General features: G+C 45.2%; 1 protein-coding gene and 1 pseudogene across 11 annotated transcripts in view; one reads left to right on the forward strand and one right to left on the reverse strand.

Annotated features, from left to right (window-relative positions):
- Tlcd4 (TLC domain containing 4) overlaps positions 1 to 18,893 on the reverse strand; it is a 79,188-nt gene that overhangs the window by 52,006 nt on the left and 8,289 nt on the right. For 2 of the 11 annotated variants that reach the window (XM_087629316.1, XM_087629290.1), the window contains exon 1: positions 4,042 to 4,208. The exons of 4 other annotated variants lie outside the window; for them this stretch is intronic. The gene's annotated coding sequence lies outside the window, so the exon portion shown is untranslated. Of the gene's footprint in view, positions 1 to 3,250; positions 3,831 to 3,989; positions 4,209 to 18,893 lie in introns of those variants that run through there. 5 more of the 11 variants (XM_087629288.1, XM_087629279.1, XM_087629296.1 and 2 more) reach the window with 4 other exon arrangements.
- On the forward strand, positions 18,273 to 18,638 carry LOC147996512 (large ribosomal subunit protein eL8 pseudogene; annotated as a pseudogene).

An 18,893-nucleotide genomic window follows, 5' to 3' on the forward strand; every position in this document is an offset into this window, starting at 1 on the left:
TGGATCATGGACCATAAAATAGGCCTCTGAGGAAGTCCTGATAGCCTAGCCGAGTTATAGACGAGAATGAGAATACTGTTCCAATTCCTGGTGAGGCGAGCAGCCAACTTCTTACTCAGTGCAAGCAGCAAGGGAGGCTTAGGAACAACGCACCCCCTGAGCTTTGCTCAGAACTTCTCGGAGCCAGGAAGTGTGAGCCTCCTACTCATCCTTCCCACATCTGAGCCCCTGCTCCCCTAGGCGGCCCACAGAAGTGGACATGACCTAAATCCATCAGCTATTTTGTTCTGGCCCGTTTGTTTTCCTCACAAACTACAAAGAAAAGGCTCTTGCTCCAAAGAAATCTGCTTTGAAATCCAAATGCAGAGTCCTTTCCACGCTTCGTCCCCCTCACCCTTCCAAAGCAACTGCTTGGCTTTGCAGTGAAAGAACAAGTGGGAAGGAAGTCCCTGTCTGCCCCTGCCCCATCCAGCTGCCTTTGGACTCTGAGTCTCATATCCTCACACACTAGACAGGTCCCACACGCCCTTCCGTCCACAGACAGACCCTGATAGCCCTCAATCACCCCTTCCAGTATCTCTAGGCCACCCCGCCCTACCCTACTTGGTTTTCCACTGATTAAACAAACGGCAGACTAGAGGTTAGGAGTTTTCCAAAAACTGCAACTAGAAACAGAACAAGAATAAAAACTTGTTTTAGATACTCATACACTTATTTGTGTTCTGGGTCTCAAAGTAAAAAAAATGCACTTTCTGGTGTCCTGGCCCAGTAATGTTTGGAACACTGCTCCTATCAGGTCTAGGGCATTGGTCCCACTGTTCAACCCCTCCTTTCTCCCACGTGGTTTAAGCTCTGGGTGCAGCCATCTTCAGGGACTACTTTCAAGAGCACTGGGCTGTTATACCGCCTTACACGCTCCTCCTGTATCCACAGGATTACCTCTTCCCAAATACAACCATGTTATCTGAGCAAAGAAACCTCTTTTCTAGCGCTGCTTTATCTTGGCTTCACCTGGTATGGGATCTGCAGGCCTTTGAAGGAAAACAGGCCTCAGAGCATCAGGGTTCCATTTCTCAGTAAGCCGCCTTTCACGCTTAAGAGAATACACTGACAAAGTGCTTTGGGCTCCTTTATGAAAGTACCTCATTTTCCTGATGGGACGTGTTCCTAACAGATAGTTACATATCCCGTGAATATAGCTGTCCTTACCACCCAAAGTCTGTTTGCCATCCCAAGGACAGATGGGATGTCCACCTCCTATACTGCTCTTTTTTTCCTCCTCACAGGGCAAGGGGAAGTAGGGAGAGAACCAGGAAACCGTCTGCACTTGCTGGGATCCCCACCTTGCTCAAGGACAATGGCGCAGGCCATAACTCGCATAACTCTGCCCTCCAGGCAGCCCCCCCTTGTACATATATGGCCACTACTCTAACTAGTTCACTATCTTCCTCAAAAGAAAAACTGTAGGAAAAAAAAAACTTTTCTGCATCTCAGTGTAAACTGTTCAGCTAACCCTTGCTAGAAAAGGTCAACTGAATCTTTAATCTGTAAGACAGCACATTAACTTGGGAGCAGGGTGGAGGGAGATTTGAGGTCTGAAGGGTTTATGAACTTAAACTGCGTGGTGTCCCCTAATAAATGGGGCTTTGAGAGGGCACAGGCATGCCAGGCCTCCTTTAGCACCAAGGGAGGGGAGGGAACAGGTCTGGTGACTATAATACAACTGCCCTTGATGGTGAGGGACAATAAATTCTCAAAGAGTGACAGAGCAACCTCAGACTCTTCTACTTCCTCTTTGCACCCCAGCCCCGTCCTTCCTCCCTTCAGAAACCCAGGCTCCTTTGCTCCATTGGTTATGTTAGTCTCGGAAGGTGGCCATCCCTTCTCCTAGGACACTTCTGCCTTCCCTTTGCAGGAAGAGTCCTTACCCAGCTTAGTGCATCAGGACTTCTCAAAGCTCAGCCCTCAAGGGGCTTCTCTTGATAGTCCAGTGGAATCCCTCCAGCGGGGATTTCAACAAACGACGCAAGAGCAGGCCAATCCATGCACCCTTACCCCGTGAGTCTATTCAGAAAATGCTCAGCAAATGTCCGTCTTTGGTGACTGATGTTTCAAGCCTGTCATCCCTAGTCACCTCCAGGTGAATGGAGGACTTTAGTGACAAGAGCCATAATTCTTTCTTTTCCACCAAGGGGTGAAGGCTTTTACTGGAAGGAGCAGAAGCACAAAGCTAATAATAATGACTAAGCACCCAGAGCACAGGCATCCAGCCCAGAGAGACAAAACTCATGGAAGACGGCACCACAGAGAAACACTGGACAGAGGCAGCGTGGTAAAAGAGGAGTTGCATGGATCCACGGAAAATAAACTCTCTGGATCGTCGCTCAGCCCAGGGAAGCAGACTCCACTACTAGCCTCAAGTTTTCTGACATTGCCAGTATACATTTCTCATTTCATTTCATCCATACTACTTAAGGAAAATAGAAACAAAGAGAAAAGATCTTTACCCTGACGAAACGTGGGAAGTAGGGCTCCTGAATACACTGACTTAGAAACTACTTATAAATATTCCACTTAGGACTACATGTTCAGGTAGAAGCATTTCACCTTAAAACATCCCCCTCCTAGATACGTTTTGATTTTTCAATTATCTGACTAGGTAAACGGTTTTACTAAATAAAAATGACAGAAATGTCTACTATAAACATCAATTTCCACCATCTGCACAAACTCACATTGTCTCCAAACCGGTATCTGAATTAATTTAAAAATCAAAGATTACTTTTTAATATTTTGTAATTTTACATACACATACCCACTGGCCACCAAATGTTTACAAATAAAACAAAAAACAAAACAAAACAAAACAAAAAACAGGTCAGTCTTATGAACTTAACTCAAAACCACTTTCACAGACGCTGCCCTACCATCTTGGAAAGGTGGGAAAATAAATACTGGCATTAGAGACCCTATTTCCTGCCAGGGTAAACTAAGGTACTTAGTTTAATCAACTTGCCAGGGGGTTACAGTGGCTGGAAAGGGAAGCCAATTCTCCCTCCACTAGACTTCAGCACTTGGGTGGCTAAAAAAAAAAAAAAAAAAAAAAAAAAATGGGACCCACTAGAGAGCTGCGGAGGGTAAATAAAAGCTATTTGTTTTAGAAAGAGGATGGAGAGGAGGGGGATACCACTTGATGCTCCGGACCTACTTGAAGGAATGCGTCTCCCGCAGGCCCAAATATTGCACCCACCCGCTTTGGGCTCAGACCTCTCGGATGCCGCTAGCCAAACAGGAAAGCTGGGGGACCGGCGGACCAAGCTGCCCAAGAGAACCGAGTGGACCTGGGGCCGGCCCGGGGGGACGGCGGACCCGGGACATCATCTGTTCCTAGCTAAGCGTCGCGGGGCCGGCGGCAGGAAGGATGCCGCCTCACACCTGCGGGAGCCTCCCGCGCGCTCCCACCCGCCTCAGGCGCCCGAGCTCGGCCGCGCTAGGCCGGTGCGACGCGGCGCCGTGCCCGAGGCTGCGCTGGGCGAGGCCGCCCTCCTCCCGGATCCCGTCCAAACGGCGTCACCTGTGCCCAGTCCCGGGACGCCTCCCGCGGGCGGCGGCTGCGCGGGGCGGGGAGAGCGCAGCGGGGCTCACAGGCGCCTGATCATCCAGCCGGCCCGAGGGCTGCGCCGGCCCGAGCCACGCGCGAGATGCTCGCGGGAAGCCGGGGGAGCCTGAAGGAGCTGTCGCCGAGGCTCGCGCTGCCGCCGCGCCCGCCCGGACTGCGGGCTCGGGTTACCGCAGAGCGGCTCCTTAAAGGGGACGCGGCCGCTCGGACTGGGCTGGCGCTCGCCGCGGCTCCGACCCCAGGCCAGAGTGGGCGGGGCCCGCAGGCCGCGCGTGGGGCCCACCTCCCGGCGCTGGAACTTGGGTCGCGGCGGGGATTCGGAGCCGCGAGCTTCGGCGGGGAACTGCGATGGAACCCTGAGAGCTCACACCTCGGCCCGGGTGCAGTGTGCGGTTCGCGGGCTTTCCCAGCAAGTCACAGACCTCACGAGTGGGGAGAAGTATGTGAGTCCGCCCCCGCGGCGGTCAGCGTCCCGGCTCGCCACGTAACCAAAACCCTTTTCCAATGGTGAATTCTGCTTTATATGCCCAGACGCTATGCAAAAGATCGGCATGGTTTGCTTTATCGAGAAGGGGATGAAAGGGCAACTGATGGGTTTTTTTTTTTTTTTTTTTTCTGCCACGTCTGACACGGCCAAAGTCGAGCTCCGCCCTGTTCTGGTTTGAGGCTGCAGGTGCTAGCCAAACCGGGTAGGAGGCACATGTGTGGAAGAGGCGTGATGTCTCAGAGCAGCCTCTTCCCAAACCCCTAGAGAACACTCTTGAAGGACCGCAAGCAGTCAGAGTGTAGCTCCTGCCTAGCATGTCCAAGGCCCTGGATTCGATTTCCACGTAATAAGAACGGGTACACTAGCAATCCATCTGCATCGTGGGCCCCTCTGTAGTCAGGATGTTTAAATAGGACTGGACTGTTTGGGGGATTTTACGCGTGTATATGTATATGTATATGTATATGTATATGTATATGTATATGTATATGTATATGTATATGTATATGTATATGTATATGTATATGTATATGTATATGTATATGTATATGTATGTGTATGTATCCCAAATTGCCAAGTCAATAAACTGTGCTTTCTCACCTGCTGTATCAACAAGATAGAATTACCTGGGATAAAACTAAATAAGCAGAGGTACACACAAGCTATATAATTTACAAAAAGAAAGCAGTCACACGTCCTATTTTTGGAAAGAGGTAAATTCTACATAAACGGAGTCACTTGGAAAGTCCACCATTAATGACATAGGGCAGTTTGTGAGAATTGCCTATCAATAAAGCTTACATATTTGACCTAATATTGTATGCACACAGGGACCATCTGCTGCTGATTTAGGCCAGAAAATGCACACATAATTTCACACCACATCTGTATTTATATTCAACATGGAAAGCAATAGAACTGAAATCCTATTTATTTGAACCTGAAGTTCTTTTATAGCAAGGGGAGCTGTCTTCAGCTAACTGAGCTAGCCAAGCTCACTGAAGCTCACTTCTTCATTTATAGAAATGGAACAATTCAATTATTTCTGAAAGCCCCCCAGTCTGGGAAGAACCACAGAGAAAACCTCTACCAGCTACATGGTCAGAAAAGTAGCCAGGAAGACCGAGCAGGTTGTCCCCCTTGTTCTGCCTAAGAGTATCAGCATTCCAGGGCAGCAGTGCCATGGCCACACCTGTTTCCTCACAGATATTTCACAACCCGCATAGCCCCTGGTTGTTTTTGCTTTGCTCCATAGCTGCTTCGTGTACTCATAGCGCTCATCTCATAACTGTGTGGGCATGTGATGGTTATAGGCAGATATCTATAGGGTCAGTTCAGATAGGACAGATTTCACAGCGCTATCTCAGGACTGTCATCTGCAGGCACTTGTCCTATCTGATCATCATTGGTCAGTTGCTCTGTTCTCTTCTGATAAATGCACCATCGTTACCCTGAACATCTATAATCCTCTAGCTCCAACAATAATTAACCAAACAAGCCACGTAAACCTATGGAAATACACTATAGACATATGGATGCCCCACTAGTCTTCATAGGCTTCTATAAACACATTGCCAAGCTTCAAGAGCATATCGAGATGACATAGTGACTACATCATGGACAAAGACGGAGATCTGAAATACTAGTCGAATCTCAAAACTTACTTTCCTCTCCCCACCCCCACATTTGAAACGATCTCTGCTAGCCCAGGCTGATGTCTAACTCGTATAAGATCCACCTTAATACATGCTCAGATCGAATGTTAAATATAAAAAAAAAGTGATTTTAGGAGAGAATACACCTATTGTAATTTTCTGAAATTTTTATGCAATTTAATTTCTTTAGACGTGTCATTTCAATTATTCACTTTTGGATCCTAGTTACTCTTAACAAAAATTTACTACCTCAAAATTCTGCTTATTGTGTGAAGTCCCGCATTTTTAATGCGTTACATCAAAGCTAAATTGCCTTTTTATGCTTTTTGATCATAGAAACAGCTCGAGAGAAATAAAAATATTTATTCATCTACTCTTAAAGACTGGAGAGATGGCTCAGCAATTAAGAGTACTAGCTGCTCTTCCAGAGGCCCTGGGCACCCACATGGTGGCTCACGACCATCTATATGGGGTCTGATGTTCACTTCTGATATGTAGCTGTACAGGCAGCCGAGTACTTCCATACATAAAATATATAAACAAATAAAAATTAAAAATAAAATAAAAATTCCCTTAAATGATGCAAATTTCCCTGGTGAACTAGTTTTTTTTTAAAAAAAATCTAAATAGAGCTTTGTAAAATTAAGACTGAAAACTACTTTGTTTTTTAAATAACAATGGAGCTCAAGAAAAATCCGCTCAGTTCTCTTCTTCCTGTTCCAGAGATGGAGCCTAAATGACACCACACATTCTGATCAGAAAATTTGGGCTAGAGCTGGAAACCTGCCTCAGAGGCAAAGCCCTTGCCTGGCATGTAGAAGGCCCTGGGCTCATCTACAGCACAGGAGTGGAAGGGAGGGGAGGAAGAAGAAAGGCCAGAGGGGCAGGGTTTGGGGGCGTGGCTCATTTAGTAACAAAAAATGAATAACTGCTCTAGGAGTTTTAGTATATCAAGAACTTTTTCCCAAATGTTATGAGTATTTATTTAAAATTAATTTCAACTGTGTTTTAGGAAGAAAATATTTGAAGATATTAAGAAATGTTATCCCTGTGGGGGTAAAATTCTGAGTAAGTTTTGAGTTCTTTGTGCTTACATTATGTTTTTTTCCCTGAATATATGTGTATTGACTTTGTCTACATTTTATTTTTGATGAAGTCCATTTAAAATTTATATGAAATTTTATATATGAAATTTTAAAATGGTTCTTAAAGCTTCAAGTAAAAGCTCTGGCCTAGGCTGGAGAGGTGGCTCAGTGGTTAAGAGCCCTGACTGCTCTTCCAGAGGTCCTGAGTTCAAATCCTAGCAGCCACAGGGTGGCTCACAACCCTCTGTAATGGGATCTGATGCCCTCTTCTGGTGTGTCTGAAGATAGCGACAGTGTACCCACATCCATGAAATAAATAAGTCATTTCTTTAAAAAAAAATGGCCTACCTACTTCTCACCTGGCCTCAGCCACATTCCTCAAACTCTGCTACGGATTCCGAATTTTCTAATATTATTCTATGTTTCTCTAGAGATTAACTGACATCTTGTCACAGTATTTGAGGATCTAATTCTTTCCCCCAACACCACTGCCACCACATCCCTGAACACCTGCCCCGCCCTTGCTCCCAAATTAGCCTCATCAGAATCAATAAACAGTAATTAGGGTTCACCTCATCCTGACCAGGTGAACAGAACTCATTGCCAAGGCAAGATACCGTGCATGATAACATTTTTCTTGAGTGCCCTGGGGGTGGGGGGATGTTTAATAGCGGGCATGGCCTTTTTGGGTTTTTAGAACATATATCTAACCTAAATGCTATCCGATTAGTTTTTTTTTTTTCAACATATCCATCCAATCCCATCAGTAACGTCCTCCAACACCCACACATGTCGCTCTGACTCCACTCTCGTTTTGCTGAAGCACCAACTCGGCAACCTTCCTCAGAGGACTGCACAGAAAGCAGAGTCCGGAAAAATGTCTATTTCCTGTTCCCACAGCTGATGCCTCCGCGGTTCCTACAGTTCCTCTCTGACTCCTTTTTCTCCCTAGACATTCCCATTATACTTGAAAGCCTGAAGCATCCCAACAATGTATCTTAGAATGGGTCCTTTTTTCATTGGTTATATTGAACATTAAGGGATTTTATCTTATCTACGCTTTTTAATTTATCCCCCATTTTGGTGAATTCTTGGTAGCAGCATATTAGCGTGTCTTTTATTCTCTAAATGCATTGTCCTTTCATCCTTTCCTGATACAGCACTCACTTGAAAAGCTGGGTTTGCTGGCCCACCTGCAGCCTCGGGGCTGGGAGGCGAGAGGATCCCAGGGGTTCACTGGCCATCTATTTTAGCCAAAAAGGCAAGCTCCTGCTTCTGTAAGAGCCACCATCTCAAAGGGAGGCAAGGCAGAGAGCAGTAAAAGGCAAGCAAGGGCAACCTGACCTCTGACTCCTTATGCGTGTACACAGGTGAACACACCTACGCAGAGGTAACGAGCACATTCGTACATTCACAAGCAAAGTGTTCTACTTGACCCACCTTCAGCTCCTATGGCTCAGCTCTTGCCACAATCCCAGAGCCCTTGGGCTTTTCATGTCAAAGTCTGGGTGGCTCCTAGACACCAAGAACATCTGTGCTTTTCTACTTTGACACTTAACTCTATTTTGCAATTAACCTTTAAGCTCAGTTCACCCAGTGTTGACTTTATCTCATCATTACCTTAGCCTGTCTTTGCCACCTCCCCACGCTCCCGGAATGGATCTGATATCAACTCCACCATACACTAGCCAGTGACAATTCTCTTGGGCTCCAGATCTACATGCCTCATATGCTGCTGTTTCCCCTGATCCAATGTAGTAAAACATAGAATGCTTTGTCTCAAATGGGACCTTATAAAACTGCAAAGCTTCTGTAAGGCAAAGGACACTGTCATTAGGTCAAAATGGCAACCAACATATTGAGAAAAGATCTTTACCTATCCTACATCTGATAGAGGAGCTAATATCCAAAATACACAAAGAACTCAAGAAGTTAGACTCCAGAGAGCCAAATAACCCTATTAAAAAAAATGGGGTACAGAGCTAAACAAAGAATTCTCAGCTGAGGAATATCAAATGGCTGAGAAGCACCTAAAGAAATGTTCAACATCCTTGGTCATCAAGGAAATGCAAATCAAAACAACCCTGAGATTCCACTTCACACCTGTCAGAATGGCTGAGATCAAAAACTCAGATGACAACAGATGCTGTCAAGGATGTGGAGAAAGAGGGACACAGGGATTGCAAACTGGTACAACCACTCTGGAAATCAATCAGAAAATTGGACATTGCACTACCTGAGGATCCAGCTATACCTCTTCTGGTCATATACCCAAAAGATGCTCCAACATACAACAAAGACACATGCTCCACTATGTTCATAGCAGCCTTATTTATAATAACCAGAAGCTGGAAAGAACCCAGATGCCCTTCAACAGAGGAATGGATACAGAAAATGTGGTACATCTACACAATGGAGTACTACTCAGCTATCAAAAACAATGACTTTATGAAATTCATAGGCAAATAGATGGAACTGGAAAATATCATCCTGAGTGAGGTAACCCAATCACAGAAAAACACACATGGTATGCACTCACTGATAAGTGGATATTGGCCTAAAAGCTCGAATTACCCAAGATACAATTCACAGACCACATGAAGCTCAAGAAGGATGACCAAAGGGGGAACAAAAATATTCATAGGAGGGGATATTGGAGCAAAGGTTGAAGGAACGGCCATTCAGAGCCTGCCCCACATGGGTACATAGCATGTATATATATATATATATATATATATATATATATATATATATATATATATATATATATATATATATACACAAAACTAGATAAGATTGATGAAGCTAAGTAGTGCATGCTGACAGGAGCCTGATCAGGAGCCTGATATAGATGTCTCCTGAGAAGCACAGCCAGAGCATGTCAAATACAGATGCGAATGCTAGCAGCAAACCATTGAACTGAGAACAGGATCCCTGTTGGAGGAATTAGGGAAAGATTGAAGGAGCTGAAGGGGTTGCAACCCCATAAGAACAACAATGCCAACCAACCAGAGCTCCCAGGGACTAAATCAATACCCAAAGACTATACCCATGGCTCCAGCTGCATATGTAGCAGAGGATGTCCTTGTTGGGCACCAAAGGAAGGAGAAGCCCTTGGTCCTGCCAAGGCTGGACCCCCAGTGTAGAGGAATGTTGGGGGGCAGGAGGAGGGGCTGGTTGGGGAGTGGAACACCCTTATAGAGGAGCGGGGAATGGGATGGGGGGCTTATGTCCAGGAAACTGGGAAAAGGAATAACATTGAAAATGTAAATTTAAAAAATGCAATAAAAATTAGAAAAAAGAAAAGAAGAAGAATGCCTTGTCTCTCTTCACCCGTCTACCACATGCTAACTTCCAGGATCAGATAAGATGGGGTGCATTTGGGTGGCATGGTGGCAAACCAAGTTCCTCGTTCTCTATCATTCCCTTCTAAGGAGTCGCCATGCCCTAGTCCATCCACTTAGGAAACTTCAACTGTTGGGGGCCAGTGAGAAAGAGACAGCTGCGTGAGGAAACGTACTTGCTGCCAGGTCTGACAACCTAAGTTCAATCCCTGGGACCCACAATGTAAACGGAGAGAGCTGACTCCTGCAAAACGTATTTAACCAGCATGTGTGCTGGCCTCAAATTTATTGTATAGTTGAGGTGACCTTGAACTTCTGATCTACGCCCCTCTACCTACCAAGTCCTACGATTATTGCCATGTGCCATGCTGGGGACTGAACTCAGAGCCACCTTGCCTATCAAATCACTGTGGGCATAAAATGCTCAGACCTCTACCTCTAGGAGCTCCTGCAAGATGTCCTCTGGCTTTAACTGGTACTGCCAGTTTTTACACTTTTTACTAGCCACTGACTTGAAGCAGTCTACGTCATTACCCTCAGCCTCAGTTACTTCATGTGAAGAGTAAAGAGAATAATCTTGAATAACTTGTAAAATAGATTTCATGTACACAAGACCTAACTGAGCTACCGTTGGAATTAAAATGAATCAGTGAGCACCAACGGTTTTGGAAAGAGAGCCGGGCCTGGTAGTATGGTCTCCCGGGTGTTTGGGAGACTGAAGCAGAAGCAGCACAATTTCTAGGCTGTACTGTAGAAGGAGTTCAAGACTACTTTCCTGGGTAACCTTGTGAGATCCAGTCTCAACATAAAAGGTCAAAAGAGTTGGGGAGGACCCTCAGGAGAGGAGCACTTGGCTACCATGTATGACGCTGTAACTGTGAAAGAGGAAGTATAAAGCAGACCATTGCCAAATGAAACCAATGCCATCACTTGTTATAAGTCCTGTGAGACTAATTTGTGTCCATTCATGAATATATCTATCCAGCCAATCAGCCATCTTATTAAATACCAATTTATACTAGGCTGGGGTAAATAAACAATAGTCCCTGTACACACAGAGTTCCAGGCTAGCAGAAGAGATGAGAACTTAAGGGAAATGGACAACCATGGATTATAGAGTGTATAATGTATAGAAACCATGTATAGAATGTTTACAGAAAAGGAGGCTGGCGATCTGGCTCTGTGACTCGGGTGCTGGCTGTGCAAGCATGGAGTTTGGATCTCCCGAGCCAGCGTGAATGCAAATGTGGGCATGGAAGACTGCCCTGAAGAAACATGGCAAGTCGGCTACTTAGAACTAGTTATATCAACCAGCTGAGTGCAGTTCAGACACTTGGCCTCGAAGGATAAGGTGTGGAATGATGAGGAAGACTCGGTTAGCAACTTCAGGACAAACCCATGTCCCTCAAGCATCCACCCCTACACACGCAAGTACATGCAGGCACATGCAAAGAGGAAGAAAAGAAATCACAGAATGGTTTGTGTGGAACCTAGAAGGATGACCAGAGCATCACTAAGGAAAGTACAGTGTACTCAGAGTTATTGAGCTAGAATAATACATGCGGGTCTTAATTGCACAGAAGCTGGATAATGACTGTTTATTCTGAGTACTTACAATGCGTCAGGCATCGGTAAGACATCCTATGACCCTATTTTATAAATGAAAAAAAAAAGCTAAAAAAAAAAAATCATGTGGGCAGGAAAGCCCCAATCTTTCCATGTAACCATTCCTGAGGAAACAGATAACCATTTCCCAACAGGAGAATCAAAACACGGAAAGGTTAGATCTCAGAGGAGAGAATGGTCGGAACTTCGATTTTTTTTAGCCCGAAGGCCAGAGAGATGTGAAAGAGGAGGAATGTGCCAATCCACAGAAGCATGGAGAGACTCGGCATGTCCCCCAAAGCCCCCAGAACTAGGAATATCCAACAGACACTTAGTGAATCAGCAGCAGAAGCCAAGGCCACTAAAGCCCTGGAAGATTATGAAAAATAAATTATGGCTCACTAAATTATGTAGACTCTGCTCGTGAGAGGAGAAGGCAGTGGAGGGTTTTAAGCAACAGAATGAGGTGATGGGAGACAGAGAAAGAGGAGGCAGGGCACCCTGCTATGGGACAGCAAAGGCTTAGGTGACAAACTGACAGTGCTGATGACCTTAGAAAAGAGAACCCTCCAAGTCAGTCTCCTGCTACACATGACCACAATGATTAGGTTTATTATAGGGACTGAAGAACTTAGCTTAGTGTCTGATGCTGTAATTCAATAAACAATGGGGTTGTACTAACTTGCTTATTGATGTTGCCCAGCTCTGGTCTTCTTGAAGGAAGGACATATTAAATATAGTCACTGGTGTTGCTTTACTTATGCTGTTTAAAAATGAAACCAATGCTAGGTTTGATTTGCTCAGCCTCTGTGGGTTAACCTGAACCACAAAGTTTAAGAACCACAAAGCAGATATTCGGAATGCCGTGATGCTAGGGGGTTCAGTAGACCAAATACATCTTGCAACCTACTGTATGTCTCATGCCGAATTGCTTGTTGTAAACACCCGAGTATGTCTGTCTACACACTCACACGCACACACATGCTTACACAGAGTTAAAGTAATGATCTCCTTTCAGAAATCTACAATTCAATTCATCTCATTGTTTCCTCCCCAGTTCTTACAGGGTTCCACTGTGTAGCTGTAGCCCAGAACTCACTGTGTAGACCAAGCAGGTCTTGAATTCCAAAGTGCCGAGATTTAAGACACGAACCACCATGCTTGGCCCCTGGCCTTCTCTCTCATTTGTAACACACACTTATCCCTTAGTTGTTTACAGCTGTGATCTTGGTTCCTTTGCACTCGTCTTGTAAGAGTGGAGTCACCAAGGTAAAACTAAAATCAGATGTCTGGAAAATTGAATGTTTTAAGAATTTTACAAGAACCATGTGATTAATTCTTCAGACCCCCTTTACAGAATTCCTCCTGTCCCCTTTCCAAAGCTATCCAGCTAGTTAGCATTATTTCCTTCCAAGTTACATTAATAGTACCTAAACTCAACAATATATATATATATATTAGCTGTCTTCAGACCACCAGAAGAGGGCATCAGATCTCATTACAGTGGTTGTGAGCCACCATGTGGTTGCTGAGATTTGAACTCAGGAACCTCTGGAAGAGTAGTCAGTGCTCTTAACCTCCAAGCCATCTCTCCAGCCCTTCAACAAATGGTCAAGATAGTAAATAGCTCAGGGTTCGTGGGCCAGTTGGTCAGTTACTCGGATGGACATCTAAGTCCTAAAAGACAATATAGTTGAATGTGTACAGTTGCCAATAAAACTTTATTTACTATTAACAGGTGGCAAGCCTTCTGTCCTGCCCTCTGTCCCTCACAACGCAGAGAATGCTGTTTCTAAATGCCACACCTCTCTGTTTAAATACTAAATGGCTTCCCATTGATTGCCCTTAAGATAAAGGTCAAATATCTTAATTGGATAAACAAATTACCTCCATTAGACCTCCTTTCTTACCCACTTCTGCCTTAACTCAGTTTTCATCAGTTCTAGTTACTTTAAAGTCCCCACGTTCCAAGTTTCCTCTTCCTTCTACTCAACTGTAGGTATCGCTTGAGAGCCTCAGCTTCCGCTCTTATGGCCCATATTTACTGCCACCTCCTTCTTCTTCCTTGCCCCCCAGCTCAGTCAATGCCGCCCATGGGTAGTATATGTCCCACGCTAAACATGACTTCCCCCCAGAAAGCCTTCAGTGACTTTTCTCAAGGCCTACGTCTGATGAGATTGCTGGCTCATAGGATGACTCTATTATTATTATTATTATTATTATTATTATTATTATTATTATTATTATTATTAATGGGGGCTTAGGTAGCAGATAATAAACTGGGACTGCTCCGTCTTTCTTTTTTTCTTTTTTTATTTGTTTTATGTACACTGTTGTTGTCTTCAGACACACCAGAGGAGGGCATCAGATCCCATTACAGATGTTCGTGAGCCACCATGTGGTTGCTGGGAATTGAACTCAGGACCTCTGGAAGAGCAGTCAGTGCTCTACCACTGAGCCATCCCTCCAGCCCTGTCTCTTTCTTTTTAACCAAAGCCGATACTAGAGCAACTGCTGCTTGCTGCTTTGGTTTGCTGGGAGGTTTAGCGAGCACACATCCCAAGATATCCGGATACTAATGCTAACCAAATCGGTCACTTTCCTCTGAACGGCCTTGGCTTGCACTTCTGACCAACACTCCAGCTTTGACTATCATAAGTATGGTGGGCATATTCCCCGTTCCAGGCCTTCATTTACTCTTCATTCAACTCTTTCAATAACACTACCCCGACTTCTCTTTGTTCTTCTCACTTTGCACCGACAAAGCTAATCCTGGAAGCAGCAGCATGCGGAGGAGCTGAGACACAGAGGAAGAGGAGTCAGACTGTCTGCAGGGCTCGTGGCTTCCTCTCACTCCTTTGCAGTGTGCGGGACCATATCCATTCCCACTCCTCTGGGTACAGAATTCTTTCAACCTAAACTTCATGGGCAGTGTGCTTGCACATGGCATTGTTATCACACTTACTCAGCAGAGCATTGGCCAAGTACTGTCCAGGTGTCATAACACTCAAGTTTCACAGACCCACATTTTCTAAAATGGTTTTGTCTACTTTGCAGATGAAGAAATACAGGCACAAAGAAGCCTTTGGGGAAGAGATATTCCCCAATGGTACCCACTTGTTATTGTAACACTCCAGAAGCTGAGCCAAGAGGATCTCAAGTTCAAGGCCCTATCTCAAAATCAAAGAAAAACGTGTCTAAACATGATCCAAGCCACACACTTGGTAATAGTCCGTACACTTGGGTACAAAGAGAACATTTAACTACACAAGTCATCCTCAGGTGAAATCACATGCACTAAAGCTGGACAGCTCAGGCTTTATTTAATGATCCTTGATAGGACATAAAGGAGTATATATTTATTGCTTATTGCTGCCTGATAAGCTATCATAAACTTAGTGGCTTCAAACAACTATCAGTTCTGTGAGTCTGGAATGGACTGGACTTGGGAATTTTTCCTGTTTTCAAATGGACTCAACCATGCGTTGACAGTTAGCTCCAAACTCCCTGGAGATTTGACCAAGATGGTCTTTTAGGTGATCAGGATCAGTTCTTACAGATGCTTTGGGCCCAGAGAGCCAATGCTTGCTTACTTTGCACTCATCACCTTGAAGTTCTTAATAGTTGTAGAACAAGGGATCCATGGGGTCAGGCAACTTCTGATGCTGGCCCATCTGGTAACCACTGCTGGGTTCAGTTGGGCATCTTTCTCCATGTCACCTCCCATCCTACAAGGCTCACCCAGATTTCTTTCCATGATGACAGAGCTTTTTCAAGAGAGTGGGAACAAAGTCCCTGAAGATCTAAGCCAGAATTTCTATACCATTGTTTTTGCTGCATTGCTCAGCCTTCCAGGACAACCTAGCGACAAGGAGGGGGAAATCTGAATCCCATTTCTTGCTAGGCAAGAAGAGCCATTTGCAAAGGGAAATTTGAAGATGGATGGACAGTTTGTGACCACTTATTGCAATCTACTACAGGAGAGGTACACATTTTTGGAGAAAGAAAATAGTCTCAGTTCGGGACGTGTTGTAGTTGAGGTCTCTCCTTTGGTAAATCTAGGCAAAGCATCCCAGTATCTTCAATATGAAGTAGAACATAGAAGGGAATCCTGCTGGGGTGTTTCCATTCAGTAACGCAGGGTTTTGAAATAAATGAATGCACGTTCCCACAAAGTAAAGACTAACAAAGAGATCCAGCCAACCTCTCAGGTCAACCAATATTTAAGTGAATTCTTCCCTCACGCATTTCCCCTTTATCTCCAAGGGAGACTGTCTGTGGTCCTGATCCACTCTCTGTGGCTGGCTCAAGTATTTCTGGGAGTGTGCAGCCTTTTCTGTGTGTACAGGAAGATAACTTTGTCTCAGTTAGGGTTACCGTTGGTATGACCGAAGCACAGAGACCAAAGCAACTTGGAAAAGATTTGTTTCAGTTTAATACTTCCAGATGATAGTCCATCACTGAGGGAAGTCGGGGCAGGAACTCAAACAGGGCAGGAACCAGGAGGCAGGAGCTGATGCAGAGGCCATCGCGGGTAAGGGAGGTCTACTTTACTGACTTGCTCCTCATGGCCTGCTTTTTTATAAGACCCAGGGCCACCAGCCCAGGGATGACATCACCCACAATGAGCTGGGACTTCCCCCGATCAGTCGCTAACTTTAAAAATGCCCTCTAGCCATGTTATATGCTCGCTAGTGTTCTGTCAACTTTACACAAACTGAAGTCATCTGAGAGGAGGGAACGTCAATTAAGAAAGTGAGATTGAGTTGTAGGGAAGCCTGTAGAGCATTTCCTTAATTAGTGATTGGTGAGGGGAGGTCCCAGTTCAGTGTGGGCGGTGCCATTCCTGGGCTGGTGGTCCTGGGTTCTATAGAAAGTAGGCTGAGCAAGCCAGGGGAAGCAAGCCAGTAAGCGGCACCCTCCATGGCCTCTGCATCAGCTCCTGCCTCCAGGTTCCTGTCGTGCCTAAGTTCCTGTCCTGGCTTTGATCGGTGATAAGGAAGCATGAGCTTTATAGGCCGTTTCCTCTCCACGTGGCTTTGGTCGGGGGCTCTCATCACAGCAGTAGAAACCCTAACTGGGACACAGCCAGATCTCATGGAGGCTTGAGCTTCCCTCCTTTCAGATAACTCTAGCTTTTGTCAAGTTGACATAAAACGAGCCAGCACACTTATGAAATTAGTCAGCATGCGTATGAAATGAGAACTTTGTAACTGGGGGAAAAAATTACTCAGTCCTCTCTCCCAACCCAATATGCAAGTGTAGAATAGGAATAGAATCAACCAAAATAAAAACTTGGCTTTAAAAAAATTGAGAAATAAATCTTAAGACTTTAAAATATAGCTTTAAGTATTTTATTTTGTTTTGTGTTTTTTTTTTCCATCCCAGAGGCTATCCCTTGGGCATGCTAAGAGAACTGAGAGGCTACCCCGGTTTCGGCGTCTCTCCGGCCTTCCTTCCCTATTACCCTTCTCTCATCACTGGGAGAGATCTTGAACAAAGTTCACTTGTCTACTTAACCAGATCTTTCCCCAAAAGGAACATCACTGCTTCCCATCTACTTGCCCAAACTCCCTCAACCAGAAAGTATTAAGTTCATCTCACAGGAAGAAAAGCCAGAACCCAGATGAATGACAGTGTCCCAAGCCATGGCCACTTGTAATAAATTACTAACCCTCTGCTGCCCGTTTCCCATGAACAGAGTATTTAAAGTGCCACCTTTCTCTTGGTTGCATAAAACTCTGGGACCTCCAGAGAAGACACTCCCACTCAAATTCCCACAGGTCAACTAACTACCACTGCTGCCCAGGACAAATGGCTCCTTTCCTGGAGAATCAGAGGGTCCCTGCAGAGCGTGGAAATCAACAAAGACCAGAAACACCTTAATCTCAGGTCTAGGGACACGTCCTCCCCAGGTGGGGATGGTGCAACAAGTGAACGACTTTGAACGGATAAAAAGTTGCAGGCGAACCACAGGGTCAGGCAGGCTCAACCGGATCCCTGGCTACCTGCTATTCAAAAACCCTGACGGAAGACACACTGAGTCCAATTCTGGTTAAAGTTCATGCTGTTTTCTTTCTTCAATGTGGCAAAAGGGCAAAAACTAGGGTGAGCAAGGAAGGTGGGTGAATCAATCTGGGAGGAATAGAGGGAAGGAGATGCGATCAAAACGCCATGTGTGAAATTCTCAAGAACGAACAAAAAAACGTTCCTTTTCTTGTTGTTTTAAAGTGGTAAAACAACAACAACCAGTAGGATTAGGACTCTTGTTCTTTGGCACAAAGCCCCGATGCCTTTTAAGAAAAAAACAAAAAACAAAAAAGACAAAAAACAAAAACAAAAACAAAAACAAAAACAAAACCTCACCTCCAGCCAGGCAAAACTCCTTAAGAGAAGGCGGCCAAGCATCTTAAAGAAGCAGGCGGGAAAGGTGGTGAGTTCTCCGTTTGAGAAAAGGCCTAAGAACGCCTACGCTGGATGGGACATTCAGGCCAAAAGAGACTGCCATGCTTTGTCAAATGGCCCGGCTACAGCATCGAAGGGCCATCATCTGTAAGAGGCTCCTGCCGGTTCACCTGGGCCCTGGGCCAGCAAACAGCTACCCGGCAGCTTAACCTTGCCCACAGCGACAGGCCAGAGATGAACTTAGCACAAGAAGAAAGCCACTGGCAACCTAAGAGACTCTGTCCTCCGAGCAAGGTCAATACAGTCACTACCTTGGTAGAGAACAAGAAGGGGCAGCTGGTAGTGGTGGCCCACATAGTAGATCTAATTGAACTGGTGTTCTTCCTGCCTACCCTGTGTTGCAAGATGCCAGTCCCCTACTACATCATCAAGGGGTAGGCCAAGCTGGATTGGATCCACAGGAAGACATGCACCACTGTTGATTCACACAGGTTAACTTGGGAGAAAAAGTCTCTCTGGCTAAGCTGGTGGAAGATATCAGGACCTACTACAATGACAAATACGGCGAGATCTGCTGCCACCAGGAAGGCAGCATCTTAGGTCCAAAATCTGTGGCTCAAGTTGCCACACAGGAAAAAAAGCAAGAGCCAAAGAGCTCTAAACTGGGTAAAAAAATAAAATAGGAAAATATTC

Source organism: Rattus norvegicus, chromosome 2 (genome assembly GCF_021556685.1).
Source record: "Rattus norvegicus strain SHRSP/BbbUtx chromosome 2, alternate assembly SHRSP_T2T, whole genome shotgun sequence".
NCBI classification, from domain to species: Eukaryota; Metazoa; Chordata; class Mammalia; order Rodentia; family Muridae; genus Rattus; species Rattus norvegicus.